General features: G+C 42.8%; 2 long non-coding RNA genes across 2 annotated transcripts; both read right to left on the reverse strand.

The window, feature by feature from the left end:
- Positions 1 to 1013: 1013 nt before the first annotated feature.
- On the reverse strand, positions 1014 to 9777 carry LOC141110348 (uncharacterized). The gene is made up of 4 exons (XR_012236278.1): positions 9627 to 9777; positions 4353 to 4408; positions 4204 to 4245; positions 1014 to 1303 (listed from the first exon to the last, which is right to left on the reverse strand). It is a non-coding gene; the product is annotated as an uncharacterized lncRNA (long non-coding RNA).
- Positions 9778 to 20089: 10312 nt separating this feature from the next.
- LOC141109795 (uncharacterized) lies at positions 20090 to 27057 on the reverse strand. The gene is made up of 3 exons (XR_012236197.1): positions 26926 to 27057; positions 23142 to 23219; positions 20090 to 20745 (listed from the first exon to the last, which is right to left on the reverse strand). It is a non-coding gene; the product is annotated as an uncharacterized lncRNA (long non-coding RNA).
- Between the last annotated feature and the right edge of the window lie 897 nt (positions 27058 to 27954).

Below are 27954 nucleotides of genomic sequence, written 5' to 3' on the forward strand. Positions count from 1 at the left end.
AAAACATGTGGTGTGGCTCTTTCAAGATGTACAATAAGGAGGCAGTTGAAGAAAGATGGGCTGCATGGTCGAGTCACCAAAAGAAAGCCACTACTGCGCAAATGCCACAAAGTATCCCGCTTACAATACGCCAAACAGCACAGAGACAAGCCTCAAACCTTCTGGCACAAAGTCATTTGGAGTCATGAGACCAAAATTTAGCTTTTTGGCCACAACCATAAACACTACATTTGGAGAGGAGTCAACAAGGCTATGATGAAGGTACACCATTCCTACTGTGAAACACGGAGGTGGATCACTGATGTTTTGGGGATGTGTGAGCTACAAAGGCACAGGAAGTTTGGTCAAAATTGTTTCCAAGATGAATGCAGTAAGTTATCAAAAAATACTGGAGGAACATTTGCATTCATCAGCCAGGAAGCTGCACATGGGACGTACTTGGACATTCCAACATGACAATGATCCAAAACACAAGGCCAAATAGACCTGTCATTGGCTACAGCAGAATAAAGTGAAGGTTCTGGAGTGTCCATCTCAGTCGCCTGACCACAATATTATTAAGCCACTCTGGGGAGATCTCAAACGTGCCGTTCATGCAAGACAGCCTAAGAATTTACAGGAACTGGAGGCTTTTTGCCAAGAGGAATGGGCAGCTTTACCATCTAAGAAGATAAAGAGCCTCATCCACAAATACCACAAAAGACTTCAAGCTGTCATTGATGTTAAAGGGGCAATACACGGTATTAAGAACTGGGGTATGTAAACTTTTGATCATGGTTATTTGGGTAGTTTCTGTTGCCATTATGATTTTAAAAAGAGTAAACACAGCTGATTGATAATAAATGGCTTCAGCCAAACACTAACCATGAGTGAAAGAAAAGTTTTTGTGTTATCATTCATAATCTCTGAAAAATGGCCAAGAAATCATAAATTCTGCCAGGGTATGTAAACTTATGAGCACAGCTATATATGTCTATATTTTTGCCCTACAAAAAAACATAGGAAGAAATAAATCTGATGACAGGTCCACTTTAATGGGTATTGTGCTTGGAGATCATGAAGAGATTCACCATTAGTATCACAGAGGATTACGGTCTAGTGTGGGCATAGATCCGCTTGCATTGCTTCCGCAGAACACAAACGCGGGACTTCTCATTTAGAAACACGAAGGGATGGCGGCAGAAACATCCGGACTCGCATACCAGCCCACAGAACGGTGGAGGGTAATCTATGTTGTGACAGTTCCTTGGACAAGTACTTCCACACTCCTTCCACACCTGGTGCAGTAAAGGGCATCGTTTATCTGCAAGAAAAAGTGTAAATTTAGCTCTACAATTTGAGTATAAGCTCTTAGGTCTTGTTGACCACATGGCGATGGTGATCAATGGCGTTGCAACTGGCAAACATTGGGAGCCTTCGGCACGAGCGGAGCTTTTCTTTTTTTTTTCGAGTCAGCGGTATCGTTGGGTGTCATGATTGATGATGAATCAACACCAGTGGACATTGTTTTTTTTTTTTTTTTTATATAGTAAAGGACATGTCAAAAACTGTCTCTGTGTTTTTATTTCTCTTTGACACTTTTTTGGTGAATGAGTAGGGGTACAATGTACCTCTACTCATTCACATGGGGGGGGCTGGGATCTGCAGGCCCCCTTGTTAAAGGGGGCTTCCAGATTCCGATAAGCCCCCCCGCCCTCAGACACCCACAACCACCAGCCAGGGTTGTGGGGTAGAGGCCCTTGTCCCCATGAACATAGGGACAAGGTGCTTTGGCCCTACACTTGTGGCTGTAGGGGGGAGGTAAAAAATAGATGATGGCGGTCTATGACATAGCAAGGGGGCGGTGCCACGTGGCCCCGCTCTTTAGTTATTTAAGAACTGTCAGACGGCAGAGCTGGCAGGCGCTGAGAGCCTTCAGCGCAAGCGGAGCTTTTTTTTTTTCTTTTTCGAGTCTGGCAGTGTGGTGGGCATCGTGATTGATGATGGGACAGCAAATTGACACTGTTATGCAAGCTGTACACTCACTACTTTACATTGTAGCAAAGTGTCATTTCTTCAGTGTTGTCACTTGAAAAGATAGAAGAAAATATTTACAAAAATGTGAGGGGTGTACTCACTTTTGTGAGATACTCTATGTGAACTGGCTCCAAAGAAAGCCAGTTTGGTTCACATGTTATTTAAATCAAATGCGGTTCAAAACACATCCAATTTGCATATACAGTATGTGAATGAAGCCTTAATAAAGCGCAGTGTTATGTGCTACTACACTATGGCTTGTGCTCTCTGTGTTCTATCTTGGTCTGTTGTGGTGGATACCTTCTGATGACAAGTAGCACTGGAACCCAGGTCTTATTGGAGGAAGTATCTGGATGGACCATTTTAACCTAATGGTCAATAAGATCAAGAGTGTAAGCCCTTAGGCCTTGTCTGTAGGGGGGGGGGAATAAGTGGTTAACCACCTCAATACAGTGCATTTTCGCCCCCTTCCTGCCCAAGCCATTTTTCAGCTTTCAGCGCTGTCACATTTTGAATGACAATTGCGCGGTCATACAACACTGTACCCAAATAAAATTGTTATCATTTTTTCCCCACAAATAGATCTTTCTTTTGGTGGTATTTGATCACCTCTGCGGTTTTTATTTTTTGCGCTATAAACAAAAAAAGAGTGACAAGTTTACAAAAAAACACAATAATTTTTACCTTTTGCGATAATAAATATCCAATTTTTTTTTTAATTTAAAACACATTTTTTCTCAGTTTAGGCCGATATGTATTCTTGTACATATTTTTGGTAAAAAAAATCGCAATAAGCGTATATAGATTGGTTTGCGCAAAAGTTATAGTGTCTACAAAATAGGGGATAGATTTATAACATTTTTATTTTTTTATATTTTTTTACTAGTAATGGCGGCGATCTGCGATTTTTATTGTGACTGCGATATTGCGGCGGACATATCGGACACTTTTGACACATATTTGGGGCCATTCACATTTATACAGCGATCCGTGCTATAAAAATGCATTGATTACTGTATAAATGTGACAGGCAGGGAAGGGGTTAACACTAGGTGGTGATCAAGGGGTTAACTGTGTTGCTAGGGAGTGATTCTAACTGTAGGGGGCGGGGACTCACTAGGGGAGGAGACCGATCGGTGTTCCTCTGTACTGGGAACACACCATCGGTCTCCTCTCCTCTGACAGGACCGTGGATCTGTGTGTTTACACACACAGATCCACGGTCCTGCTGTGTTACCGGTAATCGCGGGTGCCCGGCGGACATCGCGGCCGCCGGGCGCGCGCACTGGGTGCCCAGTGACACGGCGGGCGCGCGCGATCACCGTCGGCGCCGTGCGTGCGCCCCCTGGTGGGCTGGGAAAGCAAGGCCGTCATATGACGCCTGCCCGCCACGAGAGCTGCGCCGCCTGGCCGCCAATTGACGGCCGGCGGTCAGCAAGCAGTTAAGGAAGAGGTTTTACTGCCACCCCTCTTCCCCTGGCTGCTCACCTTAAACTAACATGGGCAGCACAGTGGTGTAGTGGCACCTACCTGCCTGGAGTTTGCATGTTCTCCTTGTGCCTGCGTGGTGTTTCCTCCAGGTACTCCGGTTTCCTCCCACACTCTAAAGACATGCTGTTAAGTTAATTGGCTTCTGACCAAAATTGGCCTTGGTGTAAGGGTGTGAGTTGGGGACCTTGGATTGTGGACACCTTGGGGGTGGGGACCGGTGTGGGTGTGTGTGAAGCGCTGCGTAGATTGATGGCGCTACATGGGTACATTAAATATATATTAAAAAAATAATAATATAGTGGATGGGCATCTTGATGGGGACAATTGTGGGCGCTCACTCAGGTTGAACCGGATGGACTGGTGTCTTCATTCAACCTTACTAACCATGTAACATGCCAGCCAGGCCAGGGTGCCCCACATGCCATGGCGACATTTTTACCCCATGTCGCATAGGCAGGCAGTACCACCACCAAATGTGACCCATTAAAGTAAATCAAGTCAACCACACAGAAGCACACAGTTGTGCCATGGTGCTGTGAGATTTCAAGGGTTAAAACAAGCATCCAAGAGCTTACATTTCGCCTCCCAGCCGCTTGTCACCTGCCCTAAGAAAAAGTGGCACCGTAAATGTAACCAAGCTCTTTAGGCATATGTAAAGCCAAAACTGCTGACATAGCAGTTTAGTAAGTAACTTACCTGTGTGTATTCTGTTACCCTGGACAAGCAGAGCGTTCAGCACTACAGATTAACATAGATATAAAATAAAGTTAAGTAATGAAATACATGCTGGAATCAGAGTATCATAAAACAAGTTTTTACATCAAAGTACATAAAAAACAAAATACCCAGAATAAGGAGAAAGGTCGTGCACACCCGCAGCATCTTCTCACTGCCTCCTAACCTGAAATGAAGAAGAAAACAATAATAAATTAGGGATGAGCGACATTTCCCTGATGCAGTGTAGTCAATGGATATGGCAAAATCAGGGTGTTTTTTGAGGGGACAATGAACCTTCAACGGCTCCTGAGGGTCACAGACGTGTCCTGGATCTTTTATCAAAAAAAAGCCCTCATTAGCCCTATTTTTCTTTTGAAAAGAAAAACAACCACCACACTCCACCGCAAAACAGCTTCTTGTGACCGGAACCAATGCTCTGGCTCAGGTGACTCCACACTGTTACAATCACTCTTACAATCTTACTATTACAGTATATCTTTTTATTTTGTTGTTGTTGTTTAAAATAAAAAAAGTAAAAATAATGTTAAAATTAAAAATAAAGCTACTGTATATTACACTAACACGTTACGTCTAAACCTGATTAAACTACAGTGAAACCTTGATTAACGAGTAATGCGGTTAATGAGTGTTTTGAAAGATGAGCAACTTTTTTTTTTTAATTCTGACTCGGTTTGTGAGTGTTGTCTCGCAAAATGAGCAGAATTCAAGCTAATTGTGGCGTGCAGTACCACATATGGCCAGAGGTGCGGGGGCGCCGGTGACCCTAGGAGCGGTTCGGAGCCATTCGGAAATACTCAGAATCACTCGGAAGTACTCGGAAACACTCAGAAATACTCAGTTCCCGAGTGTCTCAGAGCCTTTCCAAGGGTCTCTGAGTTCAGCCGAGCTGTCCCCGAGCATTTCTGAGGCTCTCTGGCGCCCCCCACCTCTGGCCACATGCGGTATTGCATGCAATAGAAGTCAATGCAAAACAAATTATCTTCGTTTCCATTGACTTCTATGTGGAAAATCGCTTTGATATGCGAGTGCTTTGTATTACAAACATTCTCCTGGAACGGATTATGCTCATAATCCAAGGTTCCACTGTATCATACCATTAGAGTGGAACCTCGGTTTGCAAGTAACGCAGTTAACAAGCGTTTTGCAAAACGAGCACTGTATTTCTAAAAATCCTAACTCAGTTTGCGAGTGTTGTCTCGCAAAATGAGCAGGATTCAGGCCAAAGGCGGTGTGCAGTACTGCTTTTGGCCTGAGGTGGGGGGCGCCGGAGCCGAACAGCGCCGATCGTCGGTGTTCGGAAATGCACAGAAAGGTCTGAGAACAGTTTGGCTGACCTCGGTAAACCTCAGAAAGGCTCGTGAACGGAGTCTTTCCGAGGTTTGCCGCGATCAGTTGAAGTGTGCTCGGGCTTTTTCGGCCGTTTCCGAGGCTCTCCGGCGCCCCCGTCTCTGGCCACATGCGGTATTGCATCCCATTGAAGTCAATGCGGAACTAATTATTGTCATTTCCATTGACTTCGATGGGAAAACTCGCTTTGATATGCGAGTGCTTTGGATTACGAGCATACTCCTGGAACAGATTATGCTCGTAATGCGAGGTTCCACTGTATATCACTATTTTTGTTTCCATAAACAAAGAAGACAGTAAAAAATCATTTAAAACTGTAAATAAAAAAAGAAATGTGCACAAATAGTGATCGATGGCAAAATATGAAAAATAATAGAATAGAAAAACAAATAGAGAAAAAAACAAATACAAAAGAATGCTAAATTAAATAAACTAAACAACTAGAAATGCATAAATAAAGAAAAAAAAAACTGTACATATATATATATATATATCACATGAAAAGATTTAATAAAAAATTTACAAAAATGTGAGGGGTGTACTCACTTATGTGATATACTGTATATGTGTATATATATATATATATATATATATATATATATATATATATATATATATATATGTATACACACATATACAGTATATCACATAAGTGAGTACACCCCTCACAATCACGCTAGGTCTTATTTTCAGGGAAACAGGGTATATATATCCCTAAAAATAAGACCTAGCGTGATTGTCAGTGATGGCTGCAATATAAGCCCTACCCCCCAAATAAGCCCTACTCTGTTTCCCTGAAAATAAGCCCTACCCTGAAAATAAGACCTACAAGGACCTTAACTAGGGCTTATTTGGGCAGGGTTGTAACCTTGTCAGGTTTTTTTTTTGCCATCTACATTCCATTGGAGAGATTTCTCTTCATTTCCCATCCCATAGACAAAACAGGAAGTGAGCGGAAACCCCTCCAAAGTGAGGGAATCCCTGGGGTTGTCACCAAAATGAGTGTCCCATTGGAAGATTTCTGCTCTATTCCAGTTCTGGTAACAACTCAAAATTTGAGATTTTCTTTCATTTTCGATGAATCGATGATACCGGTAAACAGGACAAAGAGGGTGAATCTCCTTAACGGGGGCACAGACAGCAATAAAAGCTTAACAGGGGTTCTAATCCCTCTCCACTCTATCCAAAATGTAAAAAAAATGTTTTGCCTTGAGGCTCCTTTCACATGGGCAAACCAATCAGGTCCAGCAGTCAGTTTTTCAGGCGGACCTGATCGGACCCTACAGTTTCTTCTATGGAGTGGCGGATGTCAGCGGACAACACGCCGCCATCCGATCCTGGCCGCCAAAAATAGATGGATGGGGGACCTATTCCCCATCCGTCTGGTGGATCAAATCCGATGGCATTGGATGGAAACGAACAGGCAGTGCGTTTCCATCCGACTGCCCCATAGGCAAGAACTGGTTGTGTCCATGTCCGCTCTGCATAGCAGAGCAGACACAGACCGGCCATACGCCTGCTCAGTGAGGATTAGCAGAGAGATCCCCCGCTGAGCAACTGGATCCAGCTTCGCAGAGTCACCCATGTGAAAGAGGCCTTATTATAATTTCATTTCTTTTACATAATTACATAGTTAGGTTAAAAAAAGACACAAGTCCATCTAATTCAACCATAAAAATAAATAAATTAATTAAAAAATAATATCAAACAATCCCATTTACCCAATCCTATACCCACAGTTGATCCAGAGGAAGGCAAACAACCCCATTTTATTTTGATTGAAAACCACAGAAAACCCCACAAGATCTTGATACAAAAAAGAAAACTGCATACTATGATATTTCCTGATTATTAATTAATCATATTTATAAGCAACTTATACAATGTAATGCGGAAAATGTCTGATGGAGGCTACACACCGTCGGATTTTACGACGGAAAATGTTCAATGGGAGCTTGTTGTTGGAAATTCTGACTGTGTGTAGACTCCATCGGACATTTTCCATTGGAATTTCCGTCACACAAAATTTGAGATCTGGATCTCAAATTTCGGACAACAAAATCCATTGTCGGAAATTCCGATCGTGTGTACACAATTGTGACGCACAAAGTTCCACGCATGCTCGGAATCAAGCAGAAGAGCCTCACTGGCTATTGAACTTCATTTTTCTCCGCTCGTCGTACGTGTTGTACGTCACCGCGTTCTTGACGTTCGGAATTTCCGACAAGATTTGTGTGACCGTGTGTATGCAAGACAAGTTCGAGCCAACATCCGTCGGAAAAAAAACATGGATTTTGTTGTCGGAATGTCCGATCGTGTGTACGCGGCATAAGAATAATTGTAAGCTCTCCGGAGCAGGGCAATCCCAAACTTCTTGTACTGAATTGTATTGTAACTGGACTGTCTCCCTTTGTATTGTAAAGTGCTGTGCAAACTGTTGACGCTACAGAAATTCTGTATAACCGCTTTGCGACCGCCTCATGTAGGAGTATAGCAACAGAGTGGCTCTCCTGCACCAGATCACGTACCTAGAGTTAAAGTTTTGGACCAATTTTTGGAGATCCTGGTGTGCTGGTGATATTACTTCCTTAGATCACGTACCTAGCACCTGGCACTTCTGGGTAGATGACAAGCATATTTTTTAGCACTGATCACTGTATTAGTGTCACTGGTTCCCACAAAAGTGTCTAAAGTGTCAGATTGTCCACCGCAATATCACAGTCCCTCTATAAGTCGCTGATCGCTGCCAATACTAGTATAAAAAAATTCCAGGATATATCCCGTCGTTTTTAGACTCTATAACTTTTGCGCAAACCAATTAATATACGATTATTGGGATTTTTTTTACCAAAAATAGGTGGCCTAAATTTATGAAGAATTTTAATCTTTTTTTAAAAAAATTATTGGATATGTTTTATAGCAGAATGTAAAAAAATATTTTTTTTTGTTTGTTTTTTTTAATTGTCTGTCTTTTTTTGTTAAATCAAGAAATGAGGGTCTGAAGGTAACAGGCCTCGGGACTTTAAAGGTGTTGTATATATTATATATTGTTTAGGAATATCAATTCACCAAATGACATTGAATAAAACATATAAATTTTATTACAAATATTTAAAAAAATGAAACAAACTTGAATTAAAAATTAAATTATTCCACTGAGATATGATGCTTCCTCAGGAGACTTTGGGTGTGGCATCTATTATGCTATAAATAACAAAAGATTTGATAAACGCTCAAGTTAAAACATGAGCGTTTATCAAATCTTTTGTAACCTATAGCATACATGTGCATTTATCAAATCTTTTGTTATTTATAGCATAATAGATGCCACACCCAAAGTCTCCTGAGGAAGCTCTGCCGAGCGAAACATGTTGAGAAAGTGGTATTATCTATGCATCATATCTCAGTGGAATAATTGAATTTTTAATTCAAATTTGTCTCATTTTTTTTTTAATATTTGTAATAAAATGTATATGTTTTATTCAATGTCATTTGGTGAATTGATATTCCTAAACAATATATAATATATACAATATCTTAAAAGTCCAGAGGCCTATTGCATCCAGCCCCTTATTTCTTCATTTATTCTATTAATTGGGATGTGATGTTCTTTTTTTGATTCCTCTTTTCCATTTTTTTGTCTTTTTTTGTTGTTGTTTATAGTCAAAAAAGACCAGAGGTGATCAAATACCACCAAAAGAAAGCTCTATCTGGGAAAAAAGACATAAATTTAATTTGTGTACAGTGACGCATGACCGCTCAATTGTCTGGTCGGGGGGGGATCTACTGGAAGGAAAAAATAGTAATGGTAAATAATAATAATAAACAAGAAACCTCCTTTTGTGCCATAATCAGCTAAAGACAAACATTTCTAAATTGTCATCAAAGCTGCAACAAACATGATACATTGTAGAAATATCACAAAATAATTCCAAAGCAAATGTTGCTAATCTGATTGCTACAATTGTTTCCACAAACATCCTAAATCATTATAACTTCCAATGCCCCAAAAAACAAACATTTTGGTTACTTACACTCTTCTCCGTGTCAGTGTGGTATACACACCAGTCTGAATGCGGATGGCGGATGGGTTGCCAGTGGACAATAAATTGGTAATAATGTTTTTTCACGAAACAGGAAGAACAAGAACGGATTGAGCGTTTGGTTCATTATCACCAAATAAGGATATCATAAAATGAGCCATAGGGAAGGGTGGCATTAATTACATGGAGTAATACTTCCAAGGTAGGAATTCCTTCTGAGTCATATCACAGAGTGTGACCCAGATTTGTTGTTGCGTTTTGAACCGCGCCTGATTTACATGACATGAACCAAACTGGCTTTCTATGGAGCCAGTTCACATACGGTATCTCACAAAAGTGAGTACACCCCTCACATTTTTGTATATATTTTATTCTATCTTTTCATGTGACAACACTGAAGAAAAGACACTTTGCTACAATGTAAAGTAGTGAGTGTACAGCTTGTATAACAGTGTAAATTTGCTGTCCCCTCAAAATAACTCAACACACAGCCATTAATGTCTAAACCGCTGGCAACAAAAGTCAGTACACCCTTAAGTGAAAATGTCCAAATTGGGCCCAATCAGCCATTTTCCCTCCCCGGTGTCATGCGACTCGTTAGTGTTACAAGGTCTCAGGTGTGAATGGGGAGCAGGTGTGTTAAATTTGGTGTTATCGCTTTCACTCTTTCATACTGGTCACTGAAAAATCAACATGGCACCTCATGGCAGAGAACTCTCTGAGGATAAAAGTAAAAATTTCCAAATTGGGCCCAAAGTGTCAATATTTTGTGTGGTCACCATTATTTTCCAGCACTGCCTTAACCCTCTTGGACATGGAGTTCACCAGAGCTTCACAGGTTGCCACTGGAGTCCTCTTGCACTCCTCCATGAGGACGGATCGTCGGATCACGGAGCTGGTGGATGTTAGAGACCTTGCTCTCCTCCACCCTCTGTTTGAGGATGTCCCACACAATGCTCAATAGGGTTTAGGTCTGGAGACATGCTTGGCCAAACCATCACCTTTACCCTCAGCTTCATTAGCAAGGCAGTGGTCATATTGGAGGTGTGTTTGGGGTCGTTATCATGTTGGAATACTGCCCCGCGGCCCAGTCTCCGAAGGGAGGGATCTTGCTCTGCTTCAGTATATCACAGTACATGTTGACATTCATGGTTCCCTCAATGATCTGTAGCCCCCCAGTGCCGGCAGCACTCATGCAGCCCCAGACCATGACACTCCCACCACCATGCTTGACTGTAGACAAGACACACTTGTCTTTGTACTCCTCACCTGGTTGCCACCACGCATGCTTGACACCATCTGAACCAAATACGTTTATCTTGGTCTCATCGGACATGTAATCCCAGTAATCCATGTCCTTAGTCTGCTTGTCTTCAGCAAACTGTTTGCAGGCTTTCTTGTGCATCATCTTTAGAAGAGGCTTCCTTCTGGGACAACAGCCATGCAGACCAATTTGATGCAGTGTGCGGCGTATGGTCTGAGCACTGACCGATATGTTTGGCTGTCACGTCGGTCATGTGATCTGAAAACTCCCAATCGTTGCTTGCAATTAGGTGCTGGTAACTGTGCCAGGATTTGTGCAGGACGCACGCTCTCAGCACAGCTGTATTGACTGCAATTCATGCAATATGCAGCCTCTCAGCACCAAGGACCAGGCGCCGAAAGGCTGCATATTTCCTTGCGCCCTGTGCCAAGGGGTTAACAAAATGACCATTCCTTTTCAATCTGCAGCCGCTGTAATTTTCTGTAAAATGCAATATGGCCACATGGAAGCGCTCTGTACAAAGATGGTATACAGAGCGCCCCCCCAGAAATGTAATTTTCTGCTTGTGTGATTGGCTCACTGATTTTCCCAGATGTCTGCACTAAGATACAAGTCAGATTTTGGGCCTCTCCTGCAAATAAAATGTCATTGTTTGTGAGATACTCCCAAAGGGAAATCACGTCTAAAGGGATGCAGATCCTGCCACTTTCCTCCTTAGAGCCCTGCAGGTGCAGCAGCTGATTAATAATTATAAAATGACTCCCATTCCCATTCACTTTGCACATGGACACAGAGAAACAAGAAGTTATTTCTCCAGAATAACAAAAGGTAGGAATCTGCAACAAAGTACAGAGATCACCCAGAGGGGAGTGTTTCTGTTGTTTTCTTCTCAACAAAAGTGGAGGTAATCTTTAGCTCTGGTTCACATTGGTGCGATTTGACATGCAATTTGACATGTCAAATCGGCGGCTATTGCCGGCAATGGCACAATCCTAATTGGTGCAGTTCTTAATTGTGTTTGCGAATGTATGACACAGATCAGGCCCCCCCCCCCCCCCCCCCCACTGCAGCCTCTCACCTTGTAACAATGTACAGCCTGAGTGATCACCAGCAGAGAGAAGACTGAGGAAATGTTTCCTCCTGCCTGCAGAAAACTGGTGGCATCAACTCAGCCTAGGCAAAGGCATTAAATGATGTTCCGGGACGGCTTTTTAATGACTAAAGGTGGAACTTTCAGGAATGAACCATCTCAAAGCATTCCTCATGGCAGTAGCAGGCCACTGTACATTGGAGCCCATCCAATCTAGGCTAGACAATCTGTGCAATTATATACAGTAAGTTGACACCCTATGTTTAAATGTACTGCTGTCTGTGTTCTCCCGTCCTGGTGACAATTGCAACCCCACCCTATTTGCTTCCCTGGTCATATAGGACCAGGAAGTAAGGGAAACAGACAGTAATAAAAAAAACTGACAGATAATATCAGGTTCCACAGTTAAAGCCAAACCGCCGGCACTAAAACGTTCAATTAAATATATTTGCTTTATGTGCACCAAATGCCTTTATACTGTAATCCCGGATATTACCCTGTAAAAATAGATGTGACATCATCAATGTGCTGTACATAGCCTTTGCAACAAATAGAGCTGTAGGAGAGGCTCAGCAGTCTCCACCCACTGGTCTTGTCTCTGCCCCCCTCCTGTAGTTTTCTACAGGCAGTCAAATTGTGGGTGGAGTCTGCTTAGCCACTCCCACAGCTCTGCCCTCCCCCCCTTATGCAGGGTTACTGGTCTTGCCTCTGCCTCATTCTGTAGTTTTATACAAGCAGCCTGTAGTGGGTGGAGCCTGCTGAGCCCCTCCTACAGTTATGCTCTCTCTGCTTCTGCAGGATGACTTGTCTTGACTCCACCCCCTCCTGTAGTTTTCTACAGGCAGCCTGTAGTGGTGGATCCTACTGAGCCCCTCCCACAGCTCTGCTCTCTTCCCATTTGCAGGATGACTGGTCTCTGGTCTTGTCTCCACCACCTCCTGTATTTTTCTACAGGCAGCTGGTAGTGGGTGGGGTCTGCTAAGCCCCTCCTACAGTTCTGCTCGCTCTGCTTCTGCAAAATCATTTGTCTTGTCTCCACCCCCTCCTGTAGTTTTCCACAGACAGCCTGTAGTAGGTGGAGCCTGCTGAGCCCCTCCTACAGTTCTGCTCTCTCTGCTTCTGCAGGATCACTTGTCTTGTCTCCACCCCCTCCTGTAGTTTTCTACAGGTAGCCTGTAGTGGGTGGAGCCTGTTGAGCCCCTCCTATAGTTCTGATCTCTCTGCTTCTGCAGAATGACTTGTCTTGTTCAGTCACCCGACACAAGGAGAGAGAGAGCTGTGGGAGGGGCTCAACAGGCTCCACCCACTACAGGCTGCCTGTAGAAAACTACAGGAGGGGGTGGAGACAAGACAAGTGATCCTGCAGAAGCAAAGAGAGCAGAACTGTAGGAGGGGCTCAGCAGGCTCCACCCACTACCGGCTGCCTGTAGAAAACTACAAGAGGGGGTGGAGTCAAGACAAGTCATCCTGCAAAAGCAGAGAGCGCAGACTTGAAGGAGGGGCTCAGCAGGCTCCACCCACTACAGGCTGCCTGTAGAAAACCACAGGAGGTGTGGAGACAAGACCAGTCACTCTGCAAATAGGAAGAGAGCAGAGCTGTGGGAGGGGCTCAGTAGGCTCCACCCACTACAGGCTGCCTGCAGAAAAATACAGAAGTGGGCAGAGACAAGACCAGTCACCCTGCACAAGGAGAGAGAGCAGAGCTGTGGGAGGGGCCCGTCAAGCTCCACCCACTACAGGCTACATACAAAAAAATATAGGAGGGGCGGAGACAAGACCAGTCCCCCTGCACAAGGAGAGGGGAGAGCAGTGACCAGTCTTTATTACAGAAGACTCACACTGGATTACTGCACAGATCTGGAAGAAATACACAGAGCTCACTGAGATACAAGGAAGTGTATACACTCACCGGCCACTTTATTAGGTACACCTGTTCAGTTATTATTATTATTATTTCAGGTACTTATATAGCGCCGTCAATTTACGCAGCGCTTTACATATACATTGTACATTCTCATCGGTCCCTGCCCTCAAGGAGCTTACACTCTAAGGTCCCTAACTCACATTCATATACTAGAGCCAATTTAGAGCCGGTCCACACTGGGACGACTTGTCAGGACGCCTGACAAGTTGCATTCCGTTCTGTACAATGGAACTGTTCTAATAGGAGCGACTCAAGTCACTCCGACTTAGAGAAAGGTTCCTGTACTACTTTGGGGGCGACTTGAGGGGACTTGCATTAACTTCTATATAGAAGTCGTTTTGCGAGTCGCCGCTGCTGTCGTGTGCAGGTCGCCTGAGGCAGTCGCGCTGCAAGTCGTGCTGCCTCAGTGTGAACCGGCTCTTAGACAGAAGCCAATTAACCTGCTTGGGTAACACAAATTGCTAATCAGCCAATCACATGGCAGCATCTCAATGAATTTGGGCATCTAGACGTGGTGAAGACGACTTGCTGAGGCTCAAACTGAGCCTCAGAATGGGGAAGAAAAGGGGATTTAAGTGACTTTGAATGTGGTATGGTTGTTGGTGCCAGACGGGCTGGTCTGAGTATTTCTGGGATTTTCACACACAACCATCTCTCGGGGTTTACAGGGAATGGAGGGAAAAGGAGAAAATAACCAGTCAGCGGCAGTTGTGTGGAGGAAAATGCCTTCTTGAGGTCAGAGGTCAGAGGAGAATGGGCAGACTAGTTGGAGATGATAGAAAGGCAACAGTAACTCAAATAACCACTCGTTACACCCAAGGTATGCAGAATACCATCTCTGAACGCACAACACATCGAACCTTGAAGCAGATGGGCTACAGCAGCAGTAGACCACACCGGGTGCCGCTCCTGTCAGATAAGAACGGGAAACTGAGGCTACAATTCGCACAGGCTCACCAAAATTATTAATAGAAGATTGGGAAAACGTTGCCTGGTTTGTTGATTTCTCAATTTCAGCTGCGACATTCAGACGGTGGGGTCAGAATTTGGCATAAACAATATGAAAGCATGGATCCATCCTGCCTGGGAGATTCCCATCATGGATGGGCAGCTGACAAATCTGCAGCAGTTGTGTGATGCTATCATGTCACTATGGAGCAAAAATGTTTAAGGAATGTCTCCAACACCTTGTTGTCTCTATGCCACCAAGAATGAAGGCAAAAGGGGGTCCAACCCGGGACTAGAAACTGTACCTAATAAAGCGGCCGGTGAGTGTACATGATGGATAGATTTAGATATTTGCTGATTTTAATTTGTAAAGGGAAAGGAAGATCATATTGATAGAACATCACATCCTGAACAGTGTAGACGGGGACAGGGCGAGGTGACCGTTTTCTTGGCCCAAACTAACCAACCTTGACTTTGTAGATTGTAATGATTTTTTTTTTGGCTAAGCAAATAAAGGAAAAAACATTTCACAAATCCCTCTGATCTGCCAACATATTTGTGCAATGAATTCGTGTGCGACGAGTCACAGGTTCATGTAAAGTGACTTTTCTCCAATAAATTAACCACTTGCTTACTGGGCACCTAAACCCCCCTCCTGCCCAGACCAAATTTCAGCTTTCAGTGCTGTCACTCTTTGTACCCAAATGACATTTTTATCATTTTTTTCCCACAAATTGAGCTTTCTTTTGGTGGTATTTGATCACCTCTGGGTTTTTTATTCTTTGTTAAAAAATTAAAAAAGACTGATTTTTATATAAAAAACACAAAACCGTTTTATATTTTGTCATCAAAGTTTTCCAACAGGTAATTTTTCTCCTTCATTGATATACGCTAAAGAAGCTACACTGATGGGCACTGATAGGCTGCACTGATGGGCACTAATAGGCGGCACTGGTGTGCACTGATGAGGTGGCACTGGTGGGCACTGATAGGTGGCATTGGTGGGCACTGATGGGTGGCAGTAATGGGTGGCACTGATGGGCGGCACTGAAGGGCATTGATAGGTGGCACTGAAGGGCACTAATAGGTGGCACTGATAGCTGGCACTGATGGGCACTGATGGGTGGCCGTGATGGGCACTGATGGGTGGCAGTGATGGGTACCTATCGAGCGGCACTGGTATGTGACACTGATAGGCAGCTCTGCTAGGTGGCACTGATGAGGCACTGATTGGCACCACTGGTGGGCATTGATAGGTGGCACTGTGGGCACTGATAGGTGGCACTGATTGCTGGCACTTACCACTGTGGGCACTGATTGGGAGCACTGTGGGCACTAATAGGCGGCACTGGTGTGCACTGATGAGGTGGCACTGGTGGGCACTGATAGGTGGCATTGGTGGGCACTGATGGGTGGCAGTAATGGGTGGCACTGATGGGTGGCACTGAAGGGCATTGATAGGTGGCACTGAAGGGCACTAATAGGTGGCACTGATAGCTGGCACTGATGGGCACTGATGGGTGGCTGTGATGGGCACTGATGGGTGGCAGTGATGGGTACCTATCGGGCGGCACTGGTATGTGACACTGATAGGCAGATCTGCTAGGTGGCACTGATGAGGCACTGATTGGCACCACTGGTGGGCATTGATAGGTGGCACTGTGGGCACTGATAGGTGGCACTGATTGCTGGCACTTACCACTGTGGGCACTGATTGGGAGCACTGTGGGCACTGATTTGTGGCACTGGCAGGTGGCACTTGCAGGCGGCACTTGTGGGCATATATGAAGCATCTTTTCGGGACCAATGTCCCTTCAAACAGAAGCCGGCGATCTGCTTTTTTTTCTTCTCACGATTACCGATCCTCTGTTTACATCACATGGTCAGCTGTCATTGGCTGACAGCTGATCACGTGGTAGGGGCCGGGATCGTAAGGAGGGATGGAGGTGCGAGATCCTCTGCTCTCATGCACAGCGCTGGATCGGGAATGGGCCCAGGTAAGTATAAGGGTGGGGGGTGGATTCTTTGACACAGAAGGTTTCTTTACCTTTCATGCTTAGAATGCAGGTAAAAAAACATTCAGCTTTAGAACCACTTTAAAGGAGAACTCCGTAGCAGAAGCCACTTTTCATGTGTCTTCTCCAAAAAAAAAAAAGTAGTTTTCCCCTCTTTCCTAGCAATACTCTTGTACATATGTACAGTGCCTTGAAAAAGTATTCATATCCCTTGAAATATTGTAGCTAGTCTGGTTAAAAAAAGACACAAGTCCATTTATTGCAAGTAATATGCAGTGATTGTGGTGTGAACAAGCTCTTACAGATTCTATGGGGGGTCTTGTACATGCACCACATGCAGTGCCTTCAAAAGTATTCATACCCCTTGAAGTTTTCCACATTTTGTCATGTTACAACCAAAAACGTAAAAGTATTTTATTGGGATTTTAAATGATAGACCAACACAAAGTGTCACATAATTGTGAAGTGGAAGGAAAATGATAAATGTTTTTCCACATTTTTTACAAATAAATATGTGAAAAGTGTGGGGGGGGGGCATTTGTATTCAGCCCCCTTTACTCTGATACCCCCTAACTAAAATCTAGAGGAACCAATTGAATTCAGAAGTCACCTAATTAGTAAATAGAGTCCACCTGTGTGTAATTTAATCTCAGTATAAATACAGCTGTTCTGTGAAGCCCTCAGAGGTTTGTTAGAGAACCTTAGTGAAAAAACAGCATCATGAAGGCCAAGGAACACACCAGACAGGTCAGGGATAAAGTTGTGGAGAAGTATAAAGCAGGGTTGGGCAAAAAAAATCTCCCAAGCTTTGAACATCTCACGGAGCTCTGTTCAATCCATCATCGGAAAATGGAAAGAGTATGAAAGAACTGCAAACCTACCAAGACATGGCCGTCCACCTAAACTGACCGGCCGGGCAAGGAGAGCATTCATCAGAGAAGAGGCAAGAGGTCCATGGTAACTCTGGAGGAGCTGCAGAGATCCACAGCTCAGGTGGGAGAATCTGTCCACAGGACAACTATTAGTCGTGTTCTCCACAAATCTGCCCTTTATGGAAGAGTGACAAGAAGAAAGACATTGGTGAAAGAAATAAAAACAAGAGAGCAATTGGGACTTTAAATGAGGTTGTAGGGGGCGTTCAAATCCCCTCCTCCATCCCGGTTCAATATATAAAGAAAACAAAGAAAAGAGCAAAGGGCGGGACTTTGAATGAGGCACACGGGAGCAAATGCAAAATTTTAGTAAAAAGCAGGTTTTAATTTATTCAAAATGATCATATATTTACATAGTATTATTGCACATAGCTAATATTAATACTCTATTTTTCATCAAGATATACATTCCAACAAGGACTTGTTTGCAAATACATGAAAAATTAAATATCTGAGAAACACAAATGATATGGAAATATGTGACACATTAAAGTGTCAATTGGGAAGGGTTACAAAGGAAAACACAGATACAGATGGAAAGTCACTACATGATTATGAATTGGGTACACCTATCTGTAGTTGTAAGCTCTACGCGTTTCGGGACCTTTTAGCCACTCGTCAGGAGCAAAACCGCAATGGTAACCTATGGATATGGAAAACAACCATATTGTAAAAAATGAAGGGTTCAGAAAAAAAGGGTGGGCAATGTAGAATATGTCCCTCACATAACTACACTTAACCCACAAACTTACACATATATCTGCGCAATGGCGGCGCGGCCACGTGAGTCAGGCCAGCCAAAGATGCCACATCCCGGAGCTGAGGGGGCCTATCAGGGCGACACATATCCAGCCCAAACGACATGCCAGGTGGGTCACAGATGGGAGGGACAATGGTGAGTGATGGGAGGAGGGGGGGCAGATGGGACGGTTTTCCCCAAGATGAGGGGGACCTGTGAAAAATAAGTGATAAGTGAGTGAAACTGGTGTTAGAGTTTTAAAAAAAGTGGAAAAGAGTGAGGGAGAAGGATGTGAAAGAAAGAATTAGAATTTTGCATTTGCTCCCGTGTGCTCTTTTCTTTGTTTTCTTTATATATTGTTGAAAGAAAGTCATAAGAAGTCCTGTTTGTAGTTTGTGAGAAGCCATGTGGAGGACACAGCAAACATGTGGAAGAAGGTGCTCTGGTCAGATGAGATCAAAGTTCAACTTTTTGGCCTAAAACCAAAACGTTATGTGTGGGGGGAAACTAACACTGCACATCACCCTGAACACACCATCCCCACCGTGAAACATGGTGGTGGCAGCTTAATGTGGTGGGGATGCTTTTCTTCAGCAGGGACAGGGAAGCTGGTCAGAGTTGATGGGAAGATGGATGGAGCCAAATACAGGGCAATCTTAGAAGAAAACCCATTTGAGTCTGCAAAAGATTTGAGACTGGGGTGGAGGTTCACCTTCCAGAAGAACAACGACCCGAAACAAACAACCAGAGCTACAATGGAATGGTTTAGATCAAAGCATATTCATGTGTCACAGTCCAGACCTAAATCACATTGAGAATCTGTGGCAAGACTTGAAAATTGCTGTTCACAGACGCTCTCCATCCAATCTGACAGAACTTGAGCTATTTTGCAATGAAAAATGGGTAAAAATGTACCTCTTTAGATGTGCAAAGCTGGTAGAGACATCCCCAAAAAGACTTGCAGCTGTAATTGCAGAGAAAGGAGGTTCTACAAAGTATTGACTCGGGGGGGGGGGGGGGGGGGGCGCTATACAAATGTACCCCCCACACTTTTCACATTTATTTGTAAAGAAAATTTTAAAACCATTTATCATTTTCCTTCCACTTCACAATTATGTGCCACTTTGTGTTGGTCTATCACATAAAATCCCAATAAAATACATTTATGTTTTTGGTTGTAACGTGACAAAATGTGGAAAATTTCAAGGGGTATGAATACTTTTGAAGTCTTTTTTCAACCAGACTGACTACAATACATAACTATGTAATAAAGAATACCCCAACATTTCATATTCCTGATATGTGTCTGTTATACCATGTACTTATGAAAGAAAATTCAAGCTTATCTCTCCAAAATGACGTCCTTATGTCGGTAATTCTCAGGGTGTGTTATTTCATATGAGTGAATTGCCATTTGTCTTTTTTTAATAAAAGTATTTTTATATGCTCTACTTAGTCGGCGCCCTCTGCTGTTTCTTTATGTACCTGACAGTTTACTGAGAAGCTGCCATTAAAGTACATGGACTATTACAGACTTTTATGGACTTTGAAGTTATTTTACTAATTCCGATTATTATTTTTGTATATTTAGTAGTTGCTTCTAATGATGCTATACTCCTTCTTGCGCCATTTTTCATTTACAGGAATTTATTATTGCAGAAATGTAAAGTTACCGATAGGTCCACACTAGGGATCAGTCTCTACAATCATCAGATGTGTCTGTGTCATTGCATTTGCCCCACAACCATAGGTTTGCACTGCCTATTGCATTAGGGTGTGCACCCCAAAGCTCAAACACATATGCGTGCGTGTGCATGTGTGTGTGTATATATATATATATATATATTGACAGTGTCAGTAGAGATATGGACACTGTCAGTAGTTTTTATTTTTATTATTTTATCTTTTTATTATTTTTTACAATTTTTTTTTTTTAATTGCAATTTGTTTAGGAGCCCTGTTGGGTTTGGTGATCAGAGGTCTAAACAGGGGAAATGATGTGTTATCGCAAGCCGCAGTGCGCGCCTTGTAGAAAAAATGATCCGCACTCCGGTTGTTGCTCTTAAAATGTCTTCATTTTATTGAATAGCCACAGTGAACAAATGCAGATTAAGTCAGTTGACGCGTTTCAGCCTATAAGGCCTTAGTCATAACCACGGTGCACACCTTACATGTCTGATTGGTAACAAAGACAGTTCCTGTGAAGAAAAAAAAAATGCCTTTTTAGTTAGAAAAACGACAGAATTTTTTCAAAAATTGCCTCTTTTTCACCTCCGTATAGCAAAGCGCATATAACATATATCCACATAACATTCAAAATAGCATTTTTCTGTGTATGTGAGGCTAGGTTCATAACTATGCATGTTGGGAAATGTCCGCAAAATGGCATGCTTTCTGAACATGCCCAGAAACGCATTGCCATTTAGCAGACATGTGGACTTGTCATTAATAGTCAATGACACCCCCATGCATCAGCAAATGCGTTTTTTTTTTTTTTGCACAAGCCATGTGGTTCTGTGGTTCGGTGCAGCGCATTTTCCGGAAAAGAGCCAGGGACTTCTTTTACCCATCGCTCGCATGTAGGGCGGCCAATTGTAACGTGACGCATGGGAGCGCACTAACATAGAACCCCCCAAACATTATATATATGGGTTTTTTTAGCAAAGACCCTAGAGAATACAGTGGCGGTAGTTGCAACTTTTTCTCTCGCACGGTATTTGTGCAGCAATTTTTCGAACATGAAAAAAAACTGTTCCACACTTAAAAAAAAAAGTTAGCCCAATTTTTTTGCATAATGTGAAAGATGAAGTTACGCTGAGTAAATAGATACCTAACATGTCACGCTTCAAAATTGCACACGCTCGTAGAATGGCGCCAAACTTCGGTACTTAAATATACCCGTAGGCAACGCTTTAAAATTTTTTACTGGTTACATGTTTTGAGTTACAGAAGAGGTCTAGGGCTAGAATTATTGCTCTCGCTCCAACGTTAACGGTGATACATGTGTGGTTTGAACACCGTTTTCATATGTGAGTGGGACTTACATATGCGTTCGCTTCTGCGTGCGAGCACACGGGGACAGGGGCGCTTTAAATTTTTATTTTTTTATTGTTAATTTTACTTTTCTTTTTTAGTTTGACACTTTAAAAAAAAAATAAAAAAATTGATCACTTTTATTCCTATTACAATGAATGTAAACATCCCTTGTAATAGGAATGTGGCATGATCGGTCCTCTTTACAGTGAGATCTGGGGTCAATAAGACTTTTATTTCAGGCTTTCCAGCCACATCTCACCTCTAGGCTGGGAAGCCTGAAATAAAAACAAAAACAAAAAAAACGATCTCGGTTTTGAATGCAGAGGCCGGGCGTGACGTCATAACATCGCACCCATCCTCTGAATGATCATAGAGACTCCGGCGGACCAAATCTCTATGGTCACCATCCAGTAGAAGCACCAGAGAGCGGCGGGAGGGGGGGGTCCCCTCTTGCCACCCGTAAGAACGATCAAGCGGTGCAACAGCCGCTCTGATCGTTCTTTTTCTTTTTTGTTTCACATATTTAAATCAAATTTGATCATTCTTATGGTGTAGGAAAACAAGAGCTAAACAAGACGATATCTGAATGATGCCTATAGCTGCATCCATCATTCAGATATACCCCCGCAAAGTCAAGGTACGTCATATGACGTACCTTGGGCGGGAAGGGGTTAAATGAATCTGAAATAATGAAACGAAATTTCAGATCAAATTCTATTCGAATTTGACCATTTTCGAATTTGATTCAAATTCAAATTTCCTGAATAGAATAAAATAGAATAGAAAAATAAGGCAAAAGAATAGAAAAGAAAATCAAAGAATAGAAAAAATAGAAAAGAAAATAAATGAATAGAAAAGAAAATATAAGAATAGAATAGAATAGAATAGAATAGAAAGACTTTAACCATCTTCCGAATTTCAAATAGAATAGATTTGAATAGGAATAGAATGGAATGTAATAGAAAAAAGAATAGAAAAGAATAGAATAAAAAAGAATATAACCATCTTCCGAAATTCGAATTTCGAATGGAATAAATTTGAATTTGAATTGAATAGAAAAGAATTGAGTGCAAAATAAAAGAACAGAATAGAATAGAAAAATAATAGAATAGAAAAATATCATATAAAATAATAATAATAATAATAAAGTCACTATGAGCCTGGGGTCACACCGGAGCAGTGTGGGAAACCGCATGCGATTTGGACAGGAATCATACTGCATTCCTGTTCAAGTCGCATGCGATTTTTCGCAGTGCTTCTTGAGCTGATTCATTTTGTATGGGATCAAATCGCACCCCAAAGGTGTCGGTTTCAGGCATCTGAGCATTTACAAAAATCCTCGTGCAAATACTTGGTATCGGCACAGATACCAATACCGGTATCAGTGCAACTCTAGTTAGGTGTCTATTGCTAATCTCAAAATAAATAAAACAAATGCCCCTCACCCCTAAACTCCCCCAAAAAAAAAGTAAATGCAATAATTTTTTTTTTTGTTGCTCCCTGGCTTTTATGTCGAAATCATTGAGTTTCCTTGTGAGACGTGGTGGACGTGACTCACCACAGTCTTGGTTTTTGGTGATGTCATCTTCAGAGGAACCTCCATGCTTTAGAATTATTGCCGACACTATGGGTAGAGCTGCAGGAAAAAACATACTGGTTAACGTACATGCAAGAGAAATTATAACAATAGGAGCTGTATGTGGCCACTCCTCTTCAGCATGCAGATGTCAGTAGTGGGTGTGGAGCCAGACACCCTCATCTGCACATGGTTATGCTGATACCGCAGATCAATTTGACTCCTTTTGTGAAATTTTTTTCTGGTTTAATTATGAATCATAGGCTTAAGCCCTGAGGAAGTGGGAGGCTTCCCCCTGAAATGTGTTGGCTGCTTTTGATGCTCTTAACCACTTGCTTACTGGGCACATATACCCCCTTCCTGCCCAGGCCAATTTTCACCTTTCAACACTGTCACTCTTTGAATGACACTTGCGCGGTCATGCAACACTGTACCCAGGACCGTTTTTAAGGCAGGGCAAAAGGGGCAGCTGCCCTGGGCCCCCATCATTGTTGTGGGGCCCAAAGCAGCTGCCTCATACTTGCCAATTATCCCTGTTTAAATTCCCCTGTCCCTTGAAGTCTTAGTCCCGTGCTGTGTCCCAATATCTCAGCGTGAAGTTCTGTTACTAATGCTGCTCAGCTCTGTCCTATTGCCTTGTACAGATGAGTCACCTGCAGACCCTGTGTTTACATGTAATTAACCGGCATTAATATGTAAATAGAGGCGATATTGATATGTAAATAGCTGTGGACCGACGGCACCGGCAGCACCATCACTTCTTTTTTTTAGGGCCACTGCCGGCAGTGGCCCTTAAAATCTTCTCCCTTACCACCTGGAGTCTGTTGTCGTGAGACCGATGGCCATCATCTGAAGGCTTTTTATATTGCGTTTTTCTTTCACATGTTTGTAAGTAGTTTTTAGTGTATATGCAAGCCAACATTTTTTTTTAAATCAATTTCGGAAATTAAATTGTCGCACCTCCTATAATACAAGGTAGCTGCAGCACTCCTCTTCTTTATTAATCCTTTAACCACTTCAGCCCCGGACCATTTGGCTGGTCAAAAACCAGAGCACTTTTTGCGATTCGGCACTGCGTCGCTTTAACTGACAATTGCGGGGTCGTGCGACGTGGCTCCCAAACAAAATTGACGTCCTTTTTTTCCCACAAATAGAGCTTTCTTTTGGTGGTATTTGATCACCTCTGCGGTTTTTATTTTTTGCGCTATAAACAAAAAAAGAGCGACAATTTTGAAAAAAAAAGCAATATTTTTTACTTTTTGCTATAATAAATATCCCCCAAAAAATATATATAAAAAAAATGTTTTCCTCAGTTTAGGCCGATACGTATTCTTCTACATATTTTTGGTAAAAAAAAATCGCAATAAGCGTATATTGCGCAAAAGTTATAGCGTCTACAAAATAGGGGATAGTTTTATGGCATTTTTGTTAATAATTTTTTTTTTTACTAGTAATGGCGGCGACCAGCGATTTTTATTGTGACTGAGACAATATGGCGGACACATCGGACACTTTTGCCCTGATTTTGGGACCATTCACATGTATACAGCGATCGGTGCGATTAAAAATGCATTGATTACTGTATTAACATGACTGCCAGTGAAGGGGTTAACCACTAGGTGGCGCTCTAGGGGTTAAGTGTGTCCTAGGGAGTGATTCTAACTGTGGGGGGAGGGGCTACGTGTGACACATCACTGATCACCGCTCCCGATTACAGGGAGCTGTGATCAGTGACAGTGTCACTAGGCAGAATGGGGAAATGCTTGTTTCATTAGCATTTCCCCGTTCATTCTCTCTGTGAGACGATCGCGGGTATCCCTGCAGGACATCGAGTCCGCGGGACCCGCGATCACACTCACGGAGCTCCCGGCGGGTGCGCGCGCCCCCCCGCAAGCCGCCTCTTAAAGGGCAACGTACAGCAGGTATGTTAATATGCCCGTACGTGCCCTTCTGCCGCAGTATATCTGTGCGAGGCAGTCGGGAAGTGGTTAAGAATAACAAACTTCCAAAGTTGATATTATTATAATAATTATTATTTTATTATTATTATTATTATTAATATTATTGGATAAATATTGTATTTTTTTGTATGCGGGAACCATGGATAATTTCCAGCTGAGGACAGTGTATGAAAGACAGATGTATGGCATGCCTTTCATTTATATATATACTGTATATATTATACACAACATATAGCATTACATTTATTTTCATTTTTAATGGCAGATGCTCAGATTGGTTTGAAACTAGTAAAAGGAGAAAGGTGCACATGGGAAGGGCAACTTACAATATATTGCAAAGGGGTCTCCAGCACATTCAAGCTAGCCAGCAAGAGAAAAAAAAGAAACAAAATTTCATATATTTGCAAATACATATTGAATCCACACTGTCATGGCAAGGCACCTCTGCAATCCCTAACTCAAGACTATCAGAGTCTTCATCGATATACAGCAAATCAACTAAGAACAGGTTCACCTGGAGGCAGCACTTTCTTCCTTAAAGTGGTTGTAAACCCTTATATATACCCAGTGAACTGACTGGCCTCAGGTAATACACAGGGATGAAACAAATCCTCCTACATAAGTTGTACCTGTTTATCTGGGGTCTTCTCTTCTCTACATCCGTTCAAAGTCCAGAATCTATGAAGCTTGTCTGAGATTTCAGAAAGCAGGGGGCATGAAGCTTAAGTTACACTATACAGAGCTCCAGATTGGAGGGAAGGGACACACAGCCCTTCACCCAGCACACAAGAACAGAGCTGAGGGCTGTCAATCGCAGGCTGTGTGCTGGAGCTCCCTTCCCTACCACCTTTTTATCTCTTGGTATCAGGAAACTCTGTCAGGAGGGACTCATGGATATAGGAACAAGGTAGCAGACAGAAATGTCACTTAAAGAGGAAGTAAACCCGATGGGCTTTACTTCCTCTTTTGCTCCCCGCAAGGCCTGCAAATTAAAAGCATAATGGGCTAGTATGCATCGCATACTAGCCCATTATATGACACTTACCTGCAAACGAAGTCCATCTTCGCCCCTCTTCCTTCTGGGGCCACGGACTCCGGCATGACGTCACTCCCGCACATGCGCGCAGGAGCGGTCAGTCACAGCACATGCTGGGGAAAGAAATGGCACGGTGGTCCGTTTCTTCACAGCGCATTTGCCGATATCAGCATTGGCGCACTAAAAGTGAACTGCCTCCTAAACGGCGCACGTCAGCTATGATTAAGCGTCATTAATGGTGCGAAACGCGTCAGTTATCATCTGGACCTGTGTCTCTGATTGATGTATGGATTAAGCTTTATCCAATAAAGGCATTATTTTGGAGTGCGGCCGTCCTTTTTCCATTTTTTGGAGATATTTCCACCTTATTCTAGGCTTACCTATAGGTAAAAGTCACACGAAAGGGTTTACAACCACTTTAACCAGGTTAAAGATAAAGCAATACACCGGAAACTCAGGCATCACCTTTGCAAGACAGCTAAAGACTTCCATATTGTGTCTGCACCAAATCCAAAGAAGCAACAGTGGCCGCCACTCAGATCAGTTTGAAAAGGGTACCAGAACAAATGATTCTGGGTGTCAGAGTAAGTCTTGGGTTGGAAACAAGCATGCACCAAGTGAAATCCTGAGCTACATACTCATCAGTGGCTCAGAAATAATGGATACCAGAAACAGTCAAGCAATTATTTTCAGACGGAGCTAACAGCGATGGCAGCCATCATATTTTCTCCAATTCACTCCGGCAGTCTATATTTCCTGTCTGTCTTACCTGGTGCCAGCAGCATAGCCAGGCACTTGAGCATCATGTCCACGTCCAAGCACATCGAGATCCAATGAGAACAGCAATGCAGCACAGTCAGCACACTGGGAGCCTCGCCTGGCCGGCAACACAACAATACATTGGCTTACAGCTTACTCCCTATTTATCACATTTCCTCCTATATGTCACTCTACCTCACGCTTCATCGCACACGGCTGCAACGTGTTTTCTTTTTATATACTCCCCAACATGAAGAAAAAAAGCCAGGGCCCGCTCACATCACAACACTGCGAGCTGCAAACATTGAGTGTGTTGTATTAAACAGTCCATTCAATATGCGCAAAAACATATACAAAAATCTGCATATTTTATCTCAAAACTGCATCGGATGTATTTTTAAAAAAAACTTTGTATAGATATTCATCCAGCGAAAATGCTGGTAGATTCATTCTGTGAATGTAGCTTTCCTCTACAGCAGGGGTGTCCAAATTTTTTTTCGAAGAGGTCCAGATTTGATGAAGTGAACATGCGTGAGGGCCGATCATTTTGCCTGACATTCTTTGAACCATAAAAATTCGGTCTAAGTGTGTTCGTTCGAGCACTAATACACGGCCCAACAAGAATTCTCTTGCCTTTGTGGCTGTGTGTGGTGAAGAGATGAGCTCAGGCGTGTTAATTGTATATATATATATATATATATATATATATATATATATATATATCTTTTGTGGCCCCCAACAAATCCCTGAGTGCCGCTCAGGACTAAGGATGAGCACAGGCATGTTATTTGGATATACCATATTTATTGGCTTATAACTGGCACCTTCACTTCAGAAGGAAAGTTTTAGGAAAAAAACTTACATTTTAAATGAAGAACTGTGAAGCAAAATAAAGTTAAGTGCCCATCAATGCAGCCCAATCAGTGCCCATCTGCAGCCTTAACATGGTCATGAATGCAGCCTCACCATTGCCACGAATGCAACCTCACCATTGCCATGAATGCAGCCTCACAAGTGCCATGAATGCAGCCTCACCATT

Source organism: Aquarana catesbeiana, linkage group LG10, assembly GCF_042186555.1.
Source record: "Aquarana catesbeiana isolate 2022-GZ linkage group LG10, ASM4218655v1, whole genome shotgun sequence".
Classification (NCBI taxonomy): domain Eukaryota; kingdom Metazoa; phylum Chordata; class Amphibia; order Anura; family Ranidae; genus Aquarana; species Aquarana catesbeiana.